The sequence below is a fragment of the Bos indicus x Bos taurus genome, unplaced genomic scaffold, assembly GCF_003369695.1.
Source record: "Bos indicus x Bos taurus breed Angus x Brahman F1 hybrid unplaced genomic scaffold, Bos_hybrid_MaternalHap_v2.0 tig00003407_arrow_arrow_1_114999, whole genome shotgun sequence".
Taxonomy (NCBI): Eukaryota; Metazoa; Chordata; class Mammalia; order Artiodactyla; family Bovidae; genus Bos; species Bos indicus x Bos taurus.
Window position 1 is genome coordinate 64,935 of NW_020867659.1, and position 25,893 is coordinate 90,827.

Genomic DNA, 25,893 nt, shown 5'->3' on the forward strand with positions numbered 1-25,893 from the left:
GTATTCTCATGGAGCATGTGCTCAATAAGAGAACGATAACTATCGTATTCCAATGCATATATATGGAATCTAGAAAAATGGTACTGAAGAATTCATTTACAGGGCAGCAATGGAGAAACAGACATAGAAAACAGACTCATGGACATGGGGAGAGGGGAGGAGAGGGTGAGAGGTATGGAAAGAGTAACATGGAAACTTACATTACCATCTGTAAAATAGATAGCCAATGGGAATTTGCTGTATGACTCAGGAAACTCAAACAGGGGCTCTGGATCGACATAGAGGGGTGGGATGGGGAGAGAGTTGGCAGGGAGGTTCAAAAGGGAGGGGACATATGTATACCTATGGCTGATTCATGTTGAGGTTTGACAGAAAACAACAAAATTCTGTAAAGCAATTATTCTTCAATTAAAAAATAATGAAATTGATCAACCGTAAGTACCTTAGCAAAATTCTATTTTTCAGTTAACTGGAAGCTAAGAGTATAGCCATTTGGAATTGGGCCCTAAGACAGAAGGTGTTGGGAGAGGTGAAAAGAGAGCACAGGGCACTGTCAGGAAGAGGCGGCTACATGGGAGCAGGTGGGAGCATTGTGCCAGATAGCATAAACTGTCTAAAATGTTAGCTGGTAGGATTAAAAGTGCACTAGCTGCCTGGGGCAGGAAGAGACAGTCCCAGAATAACTGAATGGAGACATGGAAAATCCCAAAGACAAATTTTGATAGCTTGCCTACTTCAAATAGAGAAGGAAATGGCAACCCACTCCAGTATTCTTGCCTGGAGAATCCCAGGGACAGAGGAGCCTAGTGGGCTGCTGTCTATGGGGTCACACAGAGTCAGACACGACTGAAGTGACTTAGCTACTTCAAAACATGCGTGTGTCCTAGAGTGTACATGGAGAGATCACAAGGTCCAAATTGTTTTGTTCAAGTATAATTGGGTTAACAATATTATGTTAGTTTCAAGTGTACATCATAGTGATTGGATACTTTCATACATTGCAAAATGATCACCACAGTAAGTCTAGTTACCATCTGTCACCCTACAAAGTTATTACAGCATTATTGACTATATTCCTTATGCTGTACATCCCTATGACTTATTTTAGAAGTGGAAATTTGTGCCTCTTAATCATGCTCACCAATTTGACTCATCCCACTCCCCACCCCCAATCCCTTCTCCTCTGGCAACCACCACTGTGTTCTTTGTATCTCTGACACCATTTCTGTTTCTGCTATTTTTTAAATTTTTAAAAAACAAGTTGTTTTAATTTGCTTATTTATTTATTTTGGCCACGCCTCTCAGCTTGTGGGATCTTAGTTTCCCAACCAGGGACTGAACCCCAGCCCTCGGCGGTGAAAGTGCAGAGTCCTAACCAGTGGACCACCAGGGGATTTTCTGTTTTTGTTATTTTCATTCATTTGTTTTATTAGATCCCACAGGTAACTGAAACCAAACAGTATTTTTCGTTCTCTGTCTGACTTATTTCACTTAGCATAATACCCTATAGGTCCATCTATATTGTTGCAAATGGGAAGATTTCATTCTTTTTATGGCTGAGTAAAATTCCATTGTATATGTGTACATATTTATCCATTTATTTATCATTGGCCACAAATTTCTGCCATATCTTGGCTGTTGTGAATGATGATGCAATGAACATAAGGGTGCATTTATCTTTTCAAATTAGTGTTTTTGTTTTCTTTGGAAAAACACCCAGAGGTGGAATTGCCAGATTGTATGTTAGTTCTAGTTTTAATTATTTGAGGAATCTCCACAGTGTTTTCCATAGTGGCCACACCAGTTTATATTCCCACCAACAGCACACAAGGATTCCTTTTACTCCACGTTCTCTCTAACTTTTATTATTTGTTGTCTTTTTGCTAATAGCCATGTGACAGATGTGAGGTGATATCCCATTGTGGTTTTCATTTTCATAATAATTAGCGATATTGATCTTTTCTTCATGTGCCTGCTGGCTTTCTGTGTGTCTTCTTTGGAAAAATGTTTATTCAGATCCGTGTGCATCTTTAGATCTGCATTAAGTGCCATATATTCATATATACAGCATACATATGGGTCTTGTGTTTTATATCCACTTAGCCACTCTGTGTCTTTTGATTAGAGCATATAGTCCACTTACATTTAAAGTAATTGTTGATAGGTGTGTACTTATTGCCATTTTGTTCATTGTTTTCTTCCTTTGATCTCTTAAGTTGAGCTTTGATGACTATCTTTAGTGTTATGCTTGGAGGTTTTTCTCTTTTTGTGTGTGTAGCTACTACAGATTTTTGGTTTGTGGTTTCATATATATATATGTATTATTGTTTTAAGTTGATGATCTCTTAAGTTTGGATGAATCCTAACAACCCTGCATTTTCACTCCCTCCCATCTTTAATGTTTGTGACATCACATTTTACATATAATTGTTTTGTGTGTCCCTTTAACTGTTGTGGATATAGGTGATTGTACTACTTTTCTTTTTCAGCCTTTCTACTAGCTTTATAAATGGTTAGTCCACTATTTTTACTCTACATGTGCCTTTACCAATTAAATTTTTCCTTTTATAATTTTTATATTTATAGTTGCGGTCTTTTCTGCTTAGGGAAGTCCCTTTAACATTTCTTGTAAAGCTGGTTTAGTGGTACTGAACTCTTTTAGCTTTTGTTTGTCTGTAAAACTTTTTATCTCTCCTTCAGATCTGAATGGATTCCCTGGTGGCTCAGACCATAAAGAGCCTGTCTGCAATGTGGGAGACCCATGTATCCCTGGATCAGGAAGATCCCCTGGAGAAGGAAATAGCAGTCCCCTCCAGTATTCTTGGGCTTCCCTGGTGGCTCAGAGGTTAAAGCATCTGCCTCCAATGCGGGAGACCCGGGTTCGATCCCTGGGTTGGGAAGATCCCCTGGAGAAGGAAATGGTAACCCACTCTAGTATTCTTGCCTGGAAAATCCCATGGACGGAGAAGCCTGGTAGAAGCCTGGTAGGCTACAGTCCACGGGGTCACAAAGAGTCGGACACGACTGAGCGACTTCACCTTCACCTTCACCAGTATTCTTGCCTGAGAAATCCCATGGACAGAGAAGCCTGGCAGGCTACAGTCCATGGGGTCTCAAAGAGTCGGACACGACTTTCTTTCACAGATCTGAATGATAGCCTTGCCATGTAGAGTATTCTTGGGTTTAGGTTTTTTTCCTTTCATTATTTGGAATATATCATTCCACTCTTTGTGGCCTGCAAAATTTTCCTTAAAAGTCAGCTGAATTCCTTATGGGAATTCCCTTGCACTTGCTTTTCTCTCGTCGCTTTTAAGACTCTCCTTATCATTCATTTTTGCCAATTTAATTATAATGGGTCTAGGTGGGGACCTCTTTGGGTTCATCTTGTTTGGGACTCTCTGTGCTTCCTATACCTCGATATCGTTTCCTTCCCTAGGTTAGGGAAGTTTTCAGCCACTATTTCTTCAAATATGTTCTCTGCCCCTTTGTCTTTTCCTTCTGGTACCCCTATAATGCCAATGCTGGTATGCCTGATGTAATTCTAGAGAGCTCTTAAACTATCCTCATTTCCCTAATTCCTTTTTTTCTGTTCAACTTGGGTGATTTCCTCTACTTTGTCTTACAGTTTGCTGATTCATTCCACTGTATCATCTAGTCTACTGTTGATTCCTTCCAATGAACTTTCAATTTCAGTTATTGTATTTTTCAGGCCCTGTTTGGTTCTTCTTTATATTTTCTAGCTGTTAAACTTCACTGTGTTCTTCAGTTCTTCTCCTGAGTTTGTTGAGCATTTTTATGATCATTACCATGAGTCTTTGTCAGGCAGATTGCCTAGCTCCACTTCATTTTATTCTTCTCCTGAGGTTTTGTCTTGTTCCTGCCTTTGGAACATATTTATCTGTCTCCTCATTTTGCCTAATTTTCTGTGTTTATTTCTAAGGATGAGGTAGGTTGGTTACACTTCCTGTTCTTGGAGAAGTGGGCTTATGCAGGAGACATTTAATCCGGCCCAGCGGCAAACTCCTCTCTGGTCACCAGAGCTATATTCTCTAGGATTGTCCCCTCTGTGGGCTATGTGGGCCCTTCTCTTGTGGCAGAGCTGACTACTGTGGGCACACTTGTAGGTAGGATTGGCCCCCAGTCTGGTTGGCTGCTGCCTGCTGGTGGCCTGGGTCACAGCCTGACTGGTTGCATGGTTCGAAATGTCCCAGGGCTGGTGCCAGCTGGCTGGTGGGCAGGTTGGGTCCTGGGTTGGCTGGCCGTTGTGTCAGGGGGGATCCAGAAGCAGGTGCTGACCTACTAGTGGGTGGGGTCGGGCCCCAAGTTGGCTGATTTGGGGAGCCAGGGGGCCTGGGTCTTGTCCCAGCCTGATGTTGGGCAGGGCTAGGTCCTGGGATCCCTGGCTATGGGGCAGGATGGTGGTCTAAGACTGATGCCAGCCCACTGGTGGGCAGATAAGACCCTGGCACTAATAGGCTAGAAGGAGGACTTGAAAATGGCACTTTCCAGTGTCCTTATGGTAAACAAGCTCCAAAAAGTGGCTGCTATCAGTATTTGTGTCCCTGGGGAGAGTCCCAGTTGCTTTCTGCCTCTCCAGGTCATTCTCTGAGATCAGCAAGCGAATCTGACCCAGGTTCCTTTCAAATTACTGCCTCTGCACTGGGACTTGAAACATGTGAGATATTGTGCAAACTGTTAAAGAGCAGAGTCTCTGTTTTCTACAGCCCTCAGTCTCTCCTGTATGCAAGTTCTGCTGACCTTCAAAGCTGGATGTTCTGGGCACTTGTCCTGCTGGGGCAGAACCCCCAGGCTGGGGTGCCCACTGTGGGGCTTGGACCCCTCACTCCTTGGAGAGAACCTCTGCAATTGTGATTATTCTCCTGTTTGTGAGTCAGCTACCCAGGGATGTGGGTCTTGACTATACTCTGTCCCAATTCTTCTTACCCATCTCATTGTGATTCCTTTATATCTTTAGCTGTGGAAGATAATTTTTGTTAATCTTCGGGTTCTGGTGGTAGTGATGGCCTTTTTTTTTCATTTCTGAAATCAGTAATTTGTGCCTTCGTTTTTAGTTAATCTGACTAGAGGTTTATCTATTTTATTGATCTTTTCAAAGAACCAGACTTCGGTTTCATTGATTTTTCTCTTTTGTTTTCCTGGTATAACTTTCATTGATTTCTGCTTTAATTTTTTAATATTTCTTTTCTTCTGCTTACTTTGGGTTTGATTTACTCTTCTTTTTCTAGTTTCCTAAGGTGGAAGCTGAGATTATTGATATCAGGTCTTTTTTTCTAATATATTAATTCTATGCTATAAATTTCCCTCTAAGCACTGCTTAGAATTTTTAAATATTTTTATTTTCATATAATCCAAAATGTGTTTAAACTTCACTAGAGACTTCTTTGGCCTACGTGCTATTTGGAAGTATACTGTTTAATCTCTAAATATTTTGATATTTTTACAGGTATCTTTCTGCTATTGATTTTTTTAGTCTAATTCTACTATGTTCTGAGAGCATACTGATATAATTTATATTCTTATAAGTTTTGTTAAGATCTGTTTTATGACCCATGAATGTGGTCCATCTTGGTGAATGTTCCATTGAGCTGGAGAAGAATGTGTATTCTGCTATTGTTGGATGAAATACTCTGCAGATGACAATTAGATCCCGTTGACTGCTGGTGTGGTTCAGTTCAACTATACCATTATTAACTTTCTGCCTGCTGGATCTGTTTATTACTAATAAAGGGGTTTTAAACTCTCTAATTAAAATAGTGGACTTGTCTGTATCTTCTTCAGGTACTATCCATTTTCACATCATGTATTTTGATGCTCTGTTAAATATACACATAATTTCCTTCCTCTAAAATCTGCTTTGTCTAAAACTAATATAGTTACTCCCACTTTCATCTGATTAGTGTGTTAGCATGTTATATGGTTCTCCATCTATTTACTTTTTAAAATTTGTTTATTTTTAATTGGAGGATATCTTTTAGCATCCTTTTACTTTTAATCTATATGTATCTTTACATTTAAAGTGTGTAGATAACATATAGTTGGGTCTTGTTTTTTTTATAATCCACTTGGATAGTCTGTCTTTTAATTGGTGTATATAGACCATTCACATTTAAAGTGATTATTGATACAGCTGGGTTAATACTGACAATATCTGTAATCATTTTCTATTCATTTTCCTTGATTTTTTACTTACGTGTGTGTATTCCACTCTTCCACTGCTTTCTATGGCTTTTTTTGAGCATTTACTATTATTCTATTTTCTCTCTTTCTTAGTATATTAGTTATACTCATCTTTTTAATTAGTAGTAGTCATAGAGCTTACAATACACATTTACACAAATATAAATAAACTTTTAAATAACACTATACTGCTTCACAGGCACTGCAGGTACTTTGTAGTAGAATACATCCTTTATAAAATCACTGTCATTCATTTCACTTTTCCATAAACTATAATTATTCAATCAGTTCAGTTCAGTCAGTTCAGTCGCTCAGTCATGTCCGACTCTTTGCGACCCCATGAATCGCAGCACACCAGGCCTCCCTGTCCATCACAAACTCCCGGAGTTCACCCAGACTCAAGTTCATCGAGTCAGTGATGCCATCCAGCCATCTCATCCTCTGTCGTCCCCTTCTCCTCCTGCCCCCAATCCCTCCCAGCATCAGAGTCTTTTCCAATGAGTCAACTCTTCACATGAGGTGGCCAGAGTACTGGAGTTTCAGCTTTAGCATCAGTCCTTCCAAAGAAATCCCAGGGCTGATCTCCTTCAGAATGGACTGGTTGGATCTCCTTGCAGTCCAAGGGACTCTCAAGAGTCTTCTCCAACACCACAGTTCAAAAGCATCAATTCTTCGGCACTCAGCCTTCTTCACAGTCCAACTCTCACATCCATACATGACCACAGGAAAAACCATAGCCTTGGCTAGACGGACCTTTGTTGGCAAAGTAATGTCTCTGCTTTTGAATATGCTATTTAGGTTGGTCATAACTTTCCTTCCAAGGAGTAAGCATCTTTTAATTTCATGGCTGCAGTCACCATCTGCAGTGATTTTGGAGCCCTAAAAAATAAAGTTTGACACTGTTTGCACTGTTTCCCTATCTATTTCCCATGAAGTGATGGGACCGGATGCCATGATTTTCATTTCCTGAATGTTGAGTTTTAAGCCAACTTTTTCACTCTCCACGTTCACTTTCATCAAGAGGATCTTTAGTTCCTCTTCACTTTCTGCCATAAGGGTGATGTCATCTGCATATCTGAGGTTATTGATATTTCTCCTGGCAATCTTGATTCCAGCTTGTGTTTCTTCCAGTCCAGCATTTCTCATGATGTACTCTGCATAGAAGTTAAATAAGCAGGGTGACAATATATAGCCTTGACGTACTCCTTTTCCTATTTGGAACCAGTTTGTTGTTCCATGTCCAGTTCTAACTGTTGCTTCCTGACTGGCATACAGGTTTCTCAAGAGGCAGGTCAGGTGGTCTGGTATTCCCATCTCTTTCAGAATTTTCCACAGTTTATTGTGATCCACACAGTCAAAGGCTTTGGCATAGTCAATAAAGCAGAAATAGATGTTTTTCTGGAACTCTCTTGCTTTTTCCATGATCCAGCGGATCATGTAATTATTCAGTACACTGTTGCTATTATTATTTTGAGCAAACTTTATTCTGTTAGGTTAATAATAAGAAAAATAAATGATTTCACTTTACCTTCCTTTATTCCTTCTTTAACACTCTTCCCTTCTTTATATAGATCTGAGTTTCTGACGTTATTTCCATTTTTCTTAAAAAATTTAACATTTCTTGTGAGGCAGGTCAATTGGTGAAAAATTCCTTCAATTTCTGTTTGTCTGAGAAAATATTTCTCATTCACTTTTGAAGCATAGTTTTGCTGGATACAGAATTGTAGTTTGCTGGATTTTTTTCTTTCAACAATTTAAGTGCTTCATTCCTCTCTCTTACTGCTTGCATGGTTTCTGAAGATAAATCATATGCAATTCTTAACCTCATTCCTCTATATGTAATGTGTTTTCCATTTTCAAGATGTTCTCTTTGTCTTTGATTTTCTGCAGTTTAAATATGATATGCCTAGGTGTAAGTTTTCTCACATGTACCTGCTTTGTGTTCTCTGGGCTTCTTGGATTTTTGCTTTGGTGTTTGTCATTGCTTTTGGAAAATTCTCAGCCATTATCACTTCACTCATTAATTTTTTCCTTTCTTTCATCTCCTTCCGTCATTCCTATTACATACGTGTTACATTTTTTGTAATTTTCCCACAGTTCTTGAATATTCTATTGAATTTGATCACATTTTCAGTTTGGGACATTTCTCTTGGCATACTTTATTTATTTATTTATCTATGGCCGTGCTAGGTCTTTGTTGCTGCATGCAGTTTTTTCTAGTTGTGACAAGCAGGGAGCTATTCTTTGTTGCAGTACGCGGGCTTCTCATTGCTGTGGCTTCTATCGCTATAAAGCATGGGCCCTAGGGCATATGGGCTTCAGTAGCTGTGGCATATGGGCTCAGTAGCTGCAGTTTCAAGGCTCTAGAACAGAGACTCAATAGTTGTGACACATTGGCTTAGTTGCTTGCTCTGCAGCGTTTTCCCAGATGCTGGAAAAAAAATCTGTGGGATTTTCCCATATCAGGGATTAAACCTGTGTCTCCTGGATTGGCAGGCAGATTCTTTGCTACTGAGCCACGAGGGAAGCCACTTGCCATATCTTTAGATGACTTACTCTTTCTTCAATCATGTCCAGTGTGCTGATGAGTTCATCAAAAGCATTCTTCATTTTTGTTACAGTGTTTTTGATTTCTCACATTTCCTTTTGATTCTTATTTTACATCTCTCTTTACATTGCCCATATATGCTTACATTTTGCCTCCTTTTTTCATTAGAGTTCTCAACACATTAATCTTATTTATTTTAAGTTCCAAGTCTGATAATTTCAAAATATCTGCCATACCTGAGCCTGGTTCTGATGCATGATTTGTCTCTTCAGATTGATTTTTTTTTTTCTGCCTTTTAGAATGCCCAGTACTTTTTTGTTGAAACTCAGACATGATGTACTGAGTAAAAGTAACTGAGGTAAATGGAGCATTAGTGTGAGGTCTTATGTTAAGCTCTCTAGGAGTTAGGCTAGTTTTACTGTTTTTTGTAGCCATGGGGTCAGAGGCTAAAATCTGCCTAGTGTCTTTGTTTATCCTCTCCATTGTTATTGGGTTTCCCTAGATTCTTCTTCTTAAACAGTGTCTAAGGCTTGCAGGTCTTTCAATCTCCTGTTATTATATAGGATCCCAATTGAGGCGTAGCAAATTGTAGGGGAAGGAGAAATGTTCTATAATCATATAATTAGCTCTCAGTTTCTAGTGATCCATGTCCCTGAGTTGTGACCTTCAAAAGCACTAATTAACATTGCTCCTGCCCACCAGTGTAGGTAAGACAGGAAAGCTAGTGGAGTTGGGCATATATTCCTTCTTCCAGGGTGGTTCCATTTCACTGTAGCCCACCAGGCTCCTCTGCCCTGGAATTCTCCAGGAAAGAATACTGGAGTGGGTTCCCATTTCCTTCTCCAGGGGATCTTCCTGACCCAGGGATAGAACCCATGTGTCTGGAATTGCAGGCAGACCCTATACTGACTGAGCCACCAGTGAAGACATTCCAGGGTGGTTAGACTCTGATAAAACCCAAATTAGTTAGTCTAAGATAAAATCATTTCCCTTGGTTTTTCCAGTAGTCATGTATGGATGTGAGAGTTGGACTATAAAGAAAGCTGAGCGCCGAAGAATTGATGCTTTTGAACTGTGGTGTTGGAGAAGACTCTTGAGAGTCCTTTGGACTGCAAGGAGATCCAACCAGTCCATCCTAAAGGAGATCAGTCCTGGGTGTTCATTGGAAGGACTGATGTTGAAGCTGAAACTGCAATCCTTTGGCCACCTGATGCGAAGAGCTGACTCATTTGAAAAGACCCTGATGCTGGGAAAGATTGAGGGCAGGAGGAGAAGGGGACCAGAGAAGGATGAGATGGTTGGATGGCACCACCGACTCAATGGACATGAGCTTGAGTAAACTCTGGGAGTTGGTGATGGACAGGGAGGCCTGGCGTGGTGCGGTTCACGGGGTCGCAAAGAGTCAGACACGACTGAGCGACTGAACTGAACTCAACTGAGGCCAGGCCTTAGTTAATGAGAATAAAGAACTCTAGGCTTATTTTAAATGGTTACATTTCCCCCTCCTCTACCTATAACAATTATAAGTTTTTCACCAAACCTGAGAACCTGGTGGGGATCCTAAAGGTAAAAACTCACAAAAAGGAGTTTTTCTCTCTGAAGCTAGAACATGCTCCTTCTCCAGCAATTAGTCGATTACCTGATTACCCGTTAAGTGCTCCAACCAGGATCCAGCAGTGGTGATTGTATTCACCTGTCTTTCCAGTTTTCAAGGTAAAAACCACAAGGCAGTTTGCCCTGTGACCTCAATTTTCTGTGATTTTAAGAGGACTTGCTGATTTTCATTTCCTTAAGCCTTTGTTCTTGTGACAACTGGAGTGACAACTTCTAAGCTTTTTACATGTTAAGAAACTACAAGCTCTTTCTAGTCTCTCTTCTGTGCATAAAGGTATATAAAGTTTTCTATTTATATAATTAACAACATATAACAATATACATTTTATAAACTACTTCTAAAGTTAACACATTGTGTACATTTTTGTGCCATTAAATATTCCCCCTATACTACATGCCTAGTGACATGATTTTTCATTAACACAGTTGAAACATAATTTCTTTAACCAATCCCCTATTTGAGGGTTCAATTTGTGTCCTTTTCTTTGTTTTAAAAAAATTCCATGATAAATATCCCTGTATATAGGGGCTTCCCTGGCTGTCCAGTAGTTAAGACTCTGTGCAGATTCTACTGCAGGAGACAGTAGAAGATCCATGGTCGAGGAACTAAGATCCCATATGCCTCTGCTGCTGCTGCTGCTGCTAAGTCACATTAGTCGTGTCCAACTCTGTGCGACCCCATACACTGGGGCTCGCATACATACCAGGCTCCCCCGTCCCTGGGATTCTCCAGGCAAGAACGCTGGAGTGGGTTGCCATTTCCTTCTCCAATGCATGAAAGTGAAAAGTGAAAGTGAATTCACTCAGTCGTGTCTGACTCTTAGCGACCCCATGGACTGCAGCCTATCAGGCTCCTCCATCCATGGGATTTTCCAGGCAAGAGTACTGGAGTGGGTTGCCATTGCCTTCTCTGCCATATGCCTCTAGGTGTGGCCAAAAAATAAACAAAAAATAAATATCCTTGCATATACACTAATGTATGTAATACTGGTTATTTACTAAATATAAATTCTTAGAGGTAGATTTATTGAGTCAAAGGTAATGAACGCTTTTAAATTCCCAATCTATACTGTCAAGCTGCCTTCCAGAAAAGCTGCACTAATTTACTTCCCAATTGCAGTGTGTGAAAATGTCCAACACTGGATATTTTAATTGCTTATAACTTCGCAAATTTGGTGAGGGAAAATGGAAACAATATATATTTTTTTATCAGTAACTTTTAATTTCTCTTTTTATGATATTACCATTATTATTGTTAATATTATTATCCTAAGCTACATTCTGGACTAAATATAAGTGCTCAAGACCATTTATTGATTAAAAGAACTCCGAAAAATCAAAATTACTTTGTAGGCAAAAGTTATATATTTTTCACCCAAGTCTCAGGAATACAATTTTTTTGGTAAATACACAAATTAGACCTCTGCTCCACAGTGTTATAGAATGAAGTAGGAAATATTTTTAACAATCCCTGCATGTTTAACTGAAGACAGACAAATCATGAATTTCCCAAAATAAACATAAATTAGGCACCTTTTGCAAACTTCCACATACTGGTGAGAAGAGAATGACCGTTTCTCTAAAATAAATTTGATAAATTCATAATCTTTAAAACACCTAAGTTATTTGCCTTTCATATCAACAACTTACCTAGACATTCAGAAAAATCTGAGTATACACTTAGAAGCAAATCCATGAAGGAGGCTATTTAGGTGGTATTATTAGGCTGGCATAAATTGCCTTGTATGGTTCTTCAATTGCTAATACTTGGATGGAGGTAAGCTGGAAATTACTTTGTTGATTTAAATTCACATTGCAAAGTAAGATGGAACCTGTGTATTCCATATTTGATTCTGGATTATTTTGCCAGAAATAATCAGCTCCCTCAGAGGCTGACATGAGAACTACCTACTTCAAATATGAAACTGGATGAGCTTTCATTATTAGCAATGTGATCTGCATGGTTGGGTGATTTATTCCTTTCTGGATGATAAAGAGATGGGATAATAAAAGATAAGGACCCACCCCTGAAAGACTAAGCAAGCACCAAAATAAGGCAAGCTATCAAAATGTGGGTTTCATGTGCATTTACGTATTTTAAAACTCATTTCCAAATTGCTAAGATTCTAACTTACAGGCAAGTCAATTTCCAAAGGAACGGTATACACCAATGCCACAAGGAGGGTATTCTTTATCTACAGCTGTTAAACACGTTGCTATCACCTCTCTAAAATATCTTTAAAATAGATTTCTTTACAGAAACTCTTAAATGGATCCTTTCAATATATCTGAGCTCACCACTATTCATGACAACCACAGATGATCCAAATAACTTGTTTCAGCCAACAGATTCTGTTTGCCCCAAATTCAGCCTCTAGACAGGGTACTGTTAGACAATGTGTGAAACTGACTGATCTGAATTTGCCTGCTCCAAATTTGGCTCAAGGATAAGGAGGTAGAAGATAAAGGTAAAAAGAAGCCAAGAAACCAGGTCCTGAAGAACACTGAGCCATTTGAGCATGATGATAACAGTAATAAGAAAAATAACAACAAAATTTGTTGAACATGTCTTATAAGCTAAGGGTTTTACATCCATGAATTCAAAAATTCTTACCACAACCCTACAAGCTAGATCCCATTATTAGCCCCATTTTAGACATGAGGCACAGGGAGGTTTGGTAACTTGCCTAAGTTGACCTAAGTAGTCAAGGTATGGAGGTGGGATTCAAATCTAAGAAGGCTGGCCTCAGAACCAAGGACTGAAACCACAGTAGCATTTTGCCTGTCCTGCTACATGAGTGTAAAGTGCATGTCACCCACTTTTAGAACTTAAAAAATAAAGGGCTTCCACACATTCTTGCCTAACTTTTTCTCAAACCACCCTTCCCACCCTACCTGGAAACACAGCTTTGCTCACCTTTTAAAGAATCAGGTGTTGTCCGTAGTGAAGACACGTCATACTCAAATGACTATAGGAAACGATACAACTGGAAGACTTCATTTTGCATTTTTTGGTATTTATCTCAAGGACAGACTATAAAGTATGACATAGTGCCTATGCTTCCAAGAGCTATGAAATAGAGATGGGAAGAGAAGAGTAACTCAGCTAAAAGTTCTTTTTCATTCTCTTTATACCCATCAACATTTTTCTCACAATACATGGCATTTATCTCACATTACAATACTAGGTCAAGGTCTAAGTTGCTTCAGTCGTGTCCGACTCTGTGCGACCCCGTGGACTATATCCCGCCAGGCTCCACTGTCCATGGGATTCTCCAGGCAAGAATACTGGAGTGGGTTGCCATGCTCTCCTCCAGGGGATCTTCCTGACCCAGGGATTGAACTTACATCTCTTATGTCTCCTGCATTGGCAGGCGGGTTCTTTACCACTAGCACCATACTAGTGTCTTCCCAACTATGCATCTTGAGGATGAAAACATCTCACTCAAAAACTAACTATGCATCAAAACCTGACCATAAATGCAAACATAGTGGTTTGCATCAAGTACTCTGGTCTCATTACCTCAGCAACATGGGATTTGGCTAATTATGCTCCAAAGAGAAATCCACAAATTCCTGGAAGGAGCAAATTCAGGAACTGAAGGCAGAGACAAGGAGCTAAACGGTAATATCACTGGTGCTATAAAACAACACTTCTGCAATTACTGACACTGATTTCAACTACATAGCAAAAGTAAACACTATATATATATTTTTTTAACTATAATCTTTAAGACATGTTTTACCATGGTTGTCCAAGATTGGGTGCTTAGCTGAATTACAGCTGATTTCTCCATGAGTGCATGGAACAATGCTCAATTTTCAGAAACTATGATAAAGTCCATTTCAGCACATTCTTGTAAGTCTGAACTTTAAAAAACTTTCATGAGTTACACAGCAACATTGACCACACCTCAAGTTCCAGTATATTATCTTGGACAAGAAGCACAAGTGAGTTGATTTTATTGAAACAGTGATACCTCACCAACTTGAAGGAGACGCAAGTAAGCAAAGTAAACTTATCACTTGCCAGTACCTGAGTGATACCATCTGGAGACTTCAAGTGCTCAGTCTCTCAGTCATGTCCAACTCTTTGTGACTCCATGGACTGTGGCCTGCTGAGTTCCTTTGTCCATGGGATCTCCCAGGCAAGAGTACTGGAGTGGGTTGCCATATTCCATCTCCAAGGGATTTTCCCAACCCAGGCATTGAACCCTTGTCTCCTATGGCTCCTGCACTGGCAGATTCTTTACCACTGAGCCACCTGCGAAGTCCAGAGACTTCATGACTTACCACTGACTCATGGTATCTGTAGAGTAGAACTTGGTCCCAAGGGAATTTCAATGAACATTTGAGATGGACCTTCAACCTGTATCATCACAGCTATTTTTCAAATGGGTTCATGTGGCCCTAATTGAAAGTGATAATCCCTGATACTTTAAGGGCCCCTGTTAACAGAAATGATGACAAAAAGTAAACAACAAAGATGTGCTTCTATGCCATCAATGTTTTCCCCAACCATTACTGTCTAGCACCGAGCACCAGGTCAAAAGTTCAATAACTTCATCACCAGTCTAAAGGCAAGAAACGTTCCCATGAACAGTTTTCGATAAGAGCTATTACTGTAGACACATCATCATGTTAAGTACTACAATAATATTTATTTTATTATAACACACACAGTCAGTGGACAGGGAGAGATGAATCTTTGCTGTTCATTATATAAGAGGACAAATCAAGTAAACAAATTCCTTTTGGAGTATTTTTTTAAAGGCTACTATAATAGTGAAGAAAAAATTAAAAGCATAAGTACTTCTCTTCTGACATTTATCTAACTTGAAGCAGGACAAAGGGCATGATGGAGCAGTCATTACAGAAAAAAAATGTCCTATTTCTCTGGAAATTGGGTTTCTAGAACTGAAGTCTCAGTCAGAATTCCTCAGGGCTTTAAGACGTCATTTTCAGGCTACTGAACCCAGTGAAAGCAGAAAGTCAAGAAAAACCCAAGTCCTTCACTTTTGAGTATACAGCTTATTTCTCTTTATCTGGTAGTTAATTATCTTATTCCTACTTGTTGGATCATTTGTCCAAAATTAATTCAACTTAATATATATTGAGTGACCTATGCACAGCCTGGGCTTCCCACTACCTGCCTTTTCTACTAGCTTTTCTACTAGCAGGTGGGCAAACTCAATGAGAAGAAAAGGTCCATATTTCGAAGAGGTTTGAGAGTTGAGCAAGGCAACATCATTGGCTAAGTTGAGAAATGAAGATTTTCCATGAAATTTCACTTCATTGTGCCCTTCTATCTCCCATTAACATGGATAACTGAGACTTGGTGGTATTCTCAAGGCCATGGGAGATACTTTTACAGAAAGGCTGCTCAACTGGTGAAACCTGATCTGAATAATTTTTCTGGCTAAAATAATCTCTTGTCATCTGGCATAGGACTTTGGGCAAAAAATTAAATCTCTTGTCTGAAAAAAACAAATTGTTCTTTCTATCAGCACCTCAGCTGCACAAATCTCTGCTAAAGGAGGTTTACTTACTATTTGGTCAAGAATTTAAGTTGTGCTCTTGAACTTTTCACAACAGAAACAACTTTGTGTGCCCCACAACTGATACCTAACTTATCCAGTTTTCACTTCAGACAACATAGGCTAAATCTCCACTACAGGTGCACTTTAGAGAATCCATGATGAATCAGTGCTTCATTTAAAAAATTTTTAATAGGAGGATAATTGCTTTACAATGCTGTGTTGATTTCTGCCATTCACCAGTGTGAATCAGCCATAAATATACATACGTCCCCTCCTCTTGAGCCTCCCTCCCACCCCTCTAAGTCGTCACAGAGCACTGGGTTGAGCTCCCCATGTTATACAGCAACTTCCACCTAGCTGGCTTATTTATATATGGTAATGTATATATTTCAACAGTATTTTATCAGTGCATTCCACGCTCTCCTTCCCCTGCTCTGTCCACAAGTATGCTCTCTAAGTCTGCATCTCTATTCCTGCCCTGCAGATAGGTTAATCAGTATTATTTTCTAGATTCTATACATATGCATTAATATATGATATTTCTTTTTCTCTTTCTGACTTACTTCACTCTGTGTAACAGGCTCTAGGTTCATCCACCTCACTAGAACTGACTCAAGCTTGCTCCTTTTTATGTCTGAGTAATATTCCATTGTACATATGTACCACAACTTCTTTATCCATTCATCTGTCAATGTACATCTAGGTTGATTCCATGTCCTGGCAATTGTAAATAGTGCTGCAATGAACACTGGGGTACATGTGTCTTTTTGAATTATGGCTCATGCAGCTCAATATCAGAAAAACAAACAACTCAATCAAAAAATGGGCAGAAGACCTAAACACATACTTCTCCAAAGAGGACACCCAGATAGCCAATAAACACATGGAAAAATGCTTAACACTGCTCATTATTAGAGAAATGCAAATCAAAACTACAGTGATGTATCATCTCACTCCAATCAGAATGGGCATCATAAAAAAAAAATCTATAAACAATAAATGCTGCAGAGGATGTGGAGGAAAGGGAGCCCCCCTGTACTGTTAGTGGTAATGTAAACTGGCACAGCCACTATGGAGAACAGTATAGAGATTCTTTTCAAAACACTAGAAATAAACTACCATATGACCCAGTAATCCCACTACTGGGCACATACCCTGCCTGAGTGCTTCATTTTTATAAAATAATTTTTGTGTTGTTGTTGTCATTTAGCTGCTAAGTCATGTCCAACTCTTTTGTGATCCCCATAGACTGTAGCCCACCAGGCTCCTCTATCCATGGGATTTCCCAGACAAGAATACTGGAGTGGGTTGCTATTTCTTTTTCCAGGGGATCTTCCCAACCCAGGGATAGAACTTGGGTCTCTGGCATTGCAGGCAGATTCTTTACCATCTGAGCCACCATGGAGGCTCACATATGAGTGTGTGTGTGTGTGTAGCTGCAAAAAAAAAAAAAAAAAAGACTCTAAGTCTATATACCAATTAACCATGATTAACATAAATGTTGAGATTACCAATGACTTTTGTTTCTCTAATACTTTTATTTTCTTCTGAATGTTGAAAAATGACATCTATTTTTAAATAGAAAAAAATCACGTTGATGTAAACTTTGCTTAGGGTATCTGATAATTGACAATGCAGTCTACTAGACATATTAAACAACCATATGTATAACATTTCTGCGTTCTAGCCTTCGATTAGCTTATATCATTCAAAGGTAAACTATCTGGACTACATTAACTTAGCACTTATAAAAAAACTTATATTGAGCTATAATTTAATGTTTGCCCTATTCCTTTACAGAGGGTTAATAGAGAAATGCCAAATATGATTCTTCTTTCTTCTATGAAACCAAGATTATTTTGTACCACCCAAAATGTACTTTCTGCAAACATCCCATCATGAATACCATTTGAATAAGTGGGAGGTAGATGAAATTGTACCTTTCTCTTGCCAACCAATGGAAAGCTTCTCTTTTTATCTTTTCAGGAAGCATACACCAACTTAGAAACATGAATCCTGTAATGTATCAACCTTTGTGCATGCTCAGTCACTCAATTGTATCTGACTCTCTGAGACCCCATAAACTACAGCCCACCAGGCCCCTCTGTCGATGGAATTTTCCAGCCAAGAACACTGGAGTGGGTTGCCATTTCCTTCTCCAGGGGATCTTCCTGACCCAGGGATGGAACCCACATCTCTTGTATCTCCTGCATTGCAGGTGGATTTTTTACCACTGAGCCACCTGGGAAGCCTCATGATACCAAATCAGGTGTTAAAAATATCTACCCTTTCTACTTTGGTCAGATGGCCTCTATTTTTTGCTTCAGCTTTTAAAAAGTTATCTTGCAACTATTCTTTCATATATGCTGTGATGCGCTGGGTGTCCGACTCTTTGTGACCCCATGGACTGTAGCCTGCCAGGTGCCTTTGTCCATGGGGATTCTCCTGGCAAGAATGCTGGAGCAGGTTCCCATGCCCTCCTCCAGGGGATCTTCCCAACCCAGGGATTGATCCCAGGTCTCTCACACTGCAGGTGGATTCTTTACCATCTGAGTCACCAGGGAAGCCCAAGAATACTGTAGTGGGTAGCCTATCACTTCCCCAGGGGATCTTCCCAACCCAGGAATTGAACCAGGGTCTCCTGCATTGCAGGTGGATTCCTTACCAGCTGATCTACCAGGGAATCCCATTCTTTCATATATAACCTATATCTACTCTTTTGGGAAGTAGCACGCTATAAATCTTAAATGAGTAAAACGCTTTTTGCAAAGACCTTGTGACAATGATAAAAGTCCAGGTGTGCTCCAAATACTAAAGACAGAGCCTTGGTTTCCCTGATGCCTCAGACAGTAACGAATGTGCCTGCAATTCAGGAGACAGGTTCAATCCCTGGGTCGGGAAGATCCCCTGGAGGAGGAAATGGCAACCCATTCCAGTATTCTTGCCTGGAGAATCTCATGGACAGAAGAGCCTTGCAGACTACAGTCTATGGGGTCCAAAGAGTTGGACGTGACTGAGGGACTAACACTTCCACTTTCATTTTTCTGGTTTCCCCTGCCCTCCCCGCTGCACAACCCCTTATTCTCCCATCCTTTAGTTTGCTGTCCAGAAGGGAAGAATTCCTCTCAGAGAGTAGAGAATCTTTAGTTCAGAGAGAGCGTGAATGACTCAACCAACACCACACAGTGAGCAATAGAACTGACCAGAAGCCAGGTCTCCTGACTTAGAGCACAGTTCACTCTCCATTCGACTATGAGGGCATTCCAATCCTTCTGATAAGTCAGGGAAATCTAAGAAGCATGCACATAAAGGCACATATTTTTAGCCTCCCTCACACATTTCCTTTGGCTTAGCTTATTTAGGTTCCAGAATAACTTTAGTCCTAGACTCTATCTTTTAACTCCCAAATAGTATACTGCCTGTCTTTGGAATTCTGATTACAAAGTTCTTTATTCATCTACTCAGATCATCTCACATGTTAAGTGGCTGCCATGTGCAAAGCTGTGCATGCCATGCTAAGTCACTTCAGTTGTGTCCGACTCTTTGGGACCCCATGGACTGTAGCCTGTCAGGATCCTCTGTCCATGGGATTCGCCAGGGTAGAATACAGGAGTAGGTTGCTATTTCCTTCTCCACATGTGCAAAGCACTGGGCTTCTATTCAAGAGAAGGCACTGGCTTCCTCAAAGAACTGCTAGACACAAACTGGTGTTGTGAACAGAACAGCGGATCTGGAGACCTGGGTTTTCATTCTGGTGCTGCCCTGGATTTGCTGTCTGGCTTTGTACAAAGTCACTTGGCCTCACTCAGTTTCAAGTTTCTCATTTGAAAATTAAGGTAATAATATCATTGGGCCTGTAAGAGAGTTACTTTAATTGCTGTGTGTGCGTATGTTAGTCACTCAGTCGTGTCTGACTCTGCAACCCCATGGACTGTAGCCTGCCAGGCTCCCCTGTCCATGGAATCTCCAAGCAAGAATACTGGAGTGGGTTGACATTCCCTTCTCCAGGGGATCCTTCTGACCCGAGGATCAAACCCGGGTCTCCTGCACTAGAGGCAGATTCTTTACTGTCTGAGCCATCAGGGAAGCTACCATTCATTAAAAACTGTGTGCCAGCCACTGTCACACAGCCCTCTGTGTGCACAATATGATCGAGTCTTTAGATGACCATGTTTACAATCAATACACTATTATTTCCCCTACTGTACTGATAAGAGCACTAAAGCTGGAGAGATTAAGCAACATTCCCAAAGTAAGGAAGTTGTGGATCTGGGGTTTGGATCAAAGTGGACTCCAGAGTTTCCATAGCCAACACCACTGGTCCCTCCCAACATAACAAATAATTAAGAATATACCTTGAAAGGCATTAAGCTAATTTTAAAGCATTCTCATTTACTCTACTTCTACCTATCTGAACTTCTAAGACGTGAATACATCTATTCTTCTGCTCATTTCTTTGTCTTGTCAAATAATCACCTCGAATGTCCAAGTGATAACCTGGAGGTGAAGGACTCAAGCCCTTGACTTTCACAATAAAGAGGCTCTGGGTAGGCTCCATAAGACCATGCTTCCTGTGTCTCAAAATTTCACTATCTTCTTCCTTCTCTGCAATCTTTTGGGGACTCATCCTTCCTGGGAAGTTCAGAGGCCCATTTTCAGCCAAATACAAATGTTAGAAGCTTTTCTCCAAAGGAGAAAAATGAGTGAGAATCTAGTCCCTTGGAAGATCCAGCTAACCCATCTTATAAAGCAGGCACAGAAGCCATGAAATACACCAACCATTTCTCTCCCAAGGACTTTTGCCAGCCTTGGCACAGGCTGGTTCATTTGAAATATATAATTAAATATTCTTAACAACTCAATTATTCTACCTCACTTTGATCAATAGTTCATTACCTAAGTCAGATGTGCCAAAAGAGGCAAACTCTTCAGCTCATTTTGTCCTACATTTGCATGAATATTATGCACTGAATATTATGCTTCTTTGAACTTCAAAAGAACTTCCTGGCCTCTTTTGACTACAACTTTAACAATTGAGCATAATGGAATTATAGAAAGACACTTTCCCAGCTAAAGATCTCCATCCTCGCTGCTTTTGGACAGGAACAAACTTTTATATAAGCCATAAATGGCTCATTCATTCACTATGATGGCACTGTCCATATTTCCCGGGTTCCTGAGCAGGTTTTCCCTCCTGTGAGAGCAAGGTAACTCTGGCTAATTAGCTACTAGCAAGCGGCAGCACCCACTTCTACTTTTCCTTGTGCAAACAGCTTTCTGCTTTGAAAGCATTTCCTCCAGACCTCCTCAGATTCTACACCAGTTGAGTGAGTGTCTTTGACCATAATAGCATCACCCCTCATTCCATCCTGATGCCTAAAATGCGAGAGCAAACAGGCTACCGAGCATCTGCCTTGACCAACATGCTTATACTCAAACCAGCCCATGAGTGAGAAAAAACCTTGGCTTCCTTGGGTACAACAGTATCAGGCAGCAAGGAGCGACATGAAACTTTATGATCCTTACACATTTCTTGAAGTTTTTTCTGTTATTTTTTCCCCTCATTTTGCTTCTTCCATTCCTATACCTACTCTTCTCTAGAACTCAACAGCACAATATGGGAATCCTGATTTCCTCTTACTTCAAAGGACTTTTTCCTGTTGTCAAAGTAATATTGCCAATTGTGAAATCTTTGGAATAAACAGAAGTATAAAGATGAACAAAAATAACAGTCATGAAACTACTACCCAGAGATAAAAAATTAGTTCCCTCTTGCACACCATGTGTGTGCGTGCATGCTCAGTCGTGTCTGACTCTTTGTGTCCCCATCGACTGTAGTCTGCCAGGCTGGCTCCTCTGTCCATGGGGTTTTCCAGGCAAGAATACTGGAGTGGGGCTGCCATGCCCTTCTCCAGGGGATATTCCTGACCCAGGGATTGGACCTTTTTCTCCTTCATTGGCAGGTGGATTCTCTACCACCGAGCCACCTGGGAAGCCTCACTGTGCACCAAGCATGAATATAAAGTTCAGGTAGAAGAGAGAACTATGGGTAAAACCCCAAACTATAGAAGCAGTAGAAAAAAATATAAGAATATGGAGTAGGAAAGACCTTCTTAGGAATAAGAAGAAATCCACAAGCCATAAAGGAAATGAGTGACAGATCTGACTACACAAAAATTTAAAACTTCTATATGGGAAAATATGGCTTATACAAAGTTTGAGTGAAATGGCAGACTGGGAAAACAATACGTGAAATACAAAAGGTTAATAACAACATTTGAAATAACAAAATGTTAATAAATAAGCTTTTGCAAATCAATAAGACAAGCAACCCAACTGAAAAATAGCCAATTCACTGGAGAAATACAATTGAATTAAAAGTAATTGAAAATACACTCCAGTAACAGGAAACTCTCACAGCACAACTGAAATAGGATTTCCTCTAGTAAACTGGCCCATGAATACAGCGATTAAGAATACTTTTAGTGAAGGAATTAGAAATGGACATGCATACATATATGGTGGAAGTGTAAACTGATACTTTTTTTGGAAGGACAATTTGACAGTTTTTGCCAAGATTAAAACTGAGCATACACTTTGACCTGACAATTACTCACAAACACTTGCTTAAGTGCTTTCAGGCATTCACTAATGCCTTACTTATAGTAATAACAAAACTGGAAACAATCTAAATATCTACAAATAGGGACTATCTAAACAATCCATGGCACACTCATATAACCGGGTACTATGTAGGCATTAGAATGAACATGGTACTGTTACACTGAAATGTTCTGACATGGAAGGATGTCCTGGACACACTGCTGAATAAAGCAAGTTATAAGGAAAAAAAATATATACATATATATAATATCCAATTTTTGTAAAAGAAAAAATCCCTATAGATATGTATGTTTTGATAACACAGAGAGAAAACAGCATGGAAGAAACAGAAAACTATTACTATTATTAATAGTAACAGTCATCCCTGAGGTGCGGGAATGGGAGTTGAGAGAAACAGGTTCTTTATGAAGTTCAGATACTTTCACATCATTTTGTTCAGTGAGTAGTATTCATTTCACAATTTAAGAAATTTCAAAATAAGCTAATATAACCATTTTCCAGGGCTATCATTTGCAATAAGGAGTGTTTGGTAGCATGAGAATGCATTACAAGGATCATTTATGCAACCGTTTCCTAGTGTTTCTAATGTCTTGTAGAGCTGCAATATAAATTTCTGTGCATGCAGTGTATGTGTGTGTGCAGTGTATGGGTGTGTGAGTGTGTATGTGTGCCGAGGCAACATACCTAAGGCATAGACTTTTAGAGTCTCCTTTTAGTGGAGATAACTTTGCACATATCTTTGAGACAGTTAGCTTGGGTCAGGCCCCAAAGAATGATGCTGAGGGCTCATTTAGGGAATGACGATGACCTAAGCCTCATTATCTGACTATAAGCTGGAAACACTAGCCCAGAACTGGTCCCTTAGGCCATCTGTTACATAATCATTTTGACACCAATTGAATATCCAAAGGGCTTGGGACAGACTCACAGGCAGTAGGAAATGTTAGAGAGTGATAGTTTGGGGTCTGTCAATCAGTTTTCAATCACATTTTTTCTTTGGTTTGTCAATTAAGCTCTAATTGTCTATTTCTATGGACAATATTACTCAATTCTTCATTAATATGGAAGGCTTCCCAGAGAAGATTGTCTCCTAAGAGTTGCAAGCTTCCCCATGCTGCCACAAGGCCATAAGGGAAGTTTCTCCCTAAGAAACAAAGGAGTTTTAAGTCCAGCTGCTTGTGAGCTTAGCTGAGAATGGACTGGACTTTTCTCTCACATCCACTTAAATCAAGGCAAACTTCTGGAAGACGAGGGTTCTGAGGTGGATTACGTATTCAAGCAGAAGAAGGTCGGTTGAGGACTACAAGAGAAGAGGCTGATTTAAGCTCTCTTGCTCCTACTGTGCCCTGCTCAAACTTCCATTTTTGTGTCTCAATCATACGAGATTACAATGGATCACTCATGTTTAAAAGCCTAATCAAAAGCCCCATTTCTCCCAGGAAGGAGACTCACTTTACTATGAAAACCATAGTGAAGCAGAAAGACAGGTAACAGTGGAACAGATTCGGCACTGTTCTCCCTAACAGAGAGCCTCATGCCCAATATATTTAACTTAAGCTGATAAAGGGGATACGTGTTGAAGTGATGGGCTTCAGATGCTGTTTCAGTTCCTACCAGGCATACTTACACACTTCCTTCTCATGAATAAGTTCAGTGGAGCAGAGAATGCCCCGTCTTGGACCAGTTCCACATTGTGCTTCTTTTGATGCAGCCAAAAAGGGGAACTAGAGAGAGGGCTTTTCCTTCAAATGCAGAGCCAGGGTCCACCTTGGAGGTGGCTGCGAATGGCCCAAAGATGGTGAGGCTCACAGTGGGCAAAGGCAGGCAGACAGCTCCTAACAAGGGCAGAGATGTCAATGGTTACTCATAAGTCTCCCAAATGTGGCCGCAAGGAGGGTTAATTACCCCCCTTTCCTGCCACTCGGCTTTCTCCAATGTGTCAGCCCATGACACGGATCGCTGATTTTCTAGAAATATTCCCTGGCTTTGCAGGGACGTTCTGTTCAACAAATGGCATCCAATTTGCTCACGGTCCCTGGAATCTCAATTTCCTCAAAGGGTTTTTCATCTCAATCCAGTTCGTGTGAAGGTTTTTTCCTTCTTCATTTTTCAGCAGAAGAGAATAGGCAGAGCCTGCTTTACTTTTTTTTTTTTTTCTTTTTCTTTTCTGTGTTATTCTTTTTCATAAAGTGAAATCCTTTGCTGAAGAGTCTGAAATTTGGGAAAAAATCCAGCTCATCTGTCAGATATTTCTAGAATTACGTAAAATGGAATGAAATTTGTACAGTTCAGAACAGGAAATGGAAAATAACTAATGTGTCATGTGTTCTATGAGATGAAAACTACATGATAATCAGAAAAACAGCCCCAAATTCATTGGCCTGATTCAAAGCTCTCCTTTTATCAACTCACACATAAACCAGTAACATTTACTTTCTTAGATTCGTGGCAGGGCCACATTTGGGCTAACTCGCAATCTCTTCAGATTATAAGCACCTTCTCAAAGAAATGACAAGAAAGTATCTTGTTTTTTTTTTTAAACTCAAGACACTTATGTTTTACTTGCTCTGTTCTGCTTCCTTCTAGGAAAAGAAAGAACAGCAACAAGGAAAAGATGTATCTCATGCCTCCCATGCAGCCCATCTTCCACTTTTTTCTCATTCCAGCCAGTGCAAAAGGCAACTTGAAACTTTCAGGGCCCCGTGTACTCAAGCTGTTGGGAAGAAAGCAGACAAAAAGAACAGATCTACTGGAACTGATGGAGACCTCTTATCTCAGGCTTCTAACCTACTGGGGGGCGGGAAGGGCTGGGGGAATTTACATGTGTAATAAGCACTGTTTTCCTGCAAAGAAAGAGAACTTGCCTCTCCTGCCTTGCAAAGACTGTGGGGGAAAATTTAAGTGGACGAACATACATTCCTATCCAACGCTAAGGCTAAATCCTTACAGGCAAGTCATAGGAAAGAAAAAATAAATTTTGAAATCCTCATTTCTAAGGGAATTAAAGTTGACTTCTCAAGAGATTTTCTTTGGGAGAAAAGGGAAACTGGGGTTTGCAAAATGGCCATTTTGGCAAACAAGATAAAAATAATAGGCAGTGACCCAAACAATTTCTGAAACCAAAGTCAACTGATCTTAGCTTCAAGACTACCATTATTTTTAATCCTTCAGGGATGGGGCAAGCATTGATCAGTGTTTTGCCTGTGTCTCTTATGAGATCTATAAGGATTTTCAGTTTGGTTACTTATGTTGGAAAAGACAGATGTGATTAGCAAATGGATGTGATGTAAGCACCTGAATGGTTCAGACATATTCCTCTCACATGAAGTCCCCTGTGAAATGGAAATTTTAAATGGACCATTTAAGGAA

The 25,893-nt window shown here is 40.0% G+C and overlaps 2 long non-coding RNA genes across 2 annotated transcripts in view; one reads left to right on the plus strand and one right to left on the minus strand.

Annotated features, from left to right (window-relative positions):
- LOC113889006 overlaps positions 1–25,530 on the plus strand; it is a 66,668-nt gene extending 41,138 nt beyond the window's left edge. The window contains exon 2 of the long non-coding RNA XR_003510135.1: positions 25,111–25,530. This is a non-coding gene — a long non-coding RNA (uncharacterized LOC113889006). The remainder of the gene's footprint in view (positions 1–25,110) is intronic.
- LOC113889005 lies at positions 22,074–25,116 on the minus strand. The gene is made up of 2 exons (XR_003510134.1): positions 24,152–25,116; positions 22,074–23,824 (listed from the first exon to the last, which is right to left on the minus strand). It is a non-coding gene; the product is annotated as an uncharacterized LOC113889005 (long non-coding RNA).
- Positions 25,531–25,893: the final 363 nt, after the last annotated feature.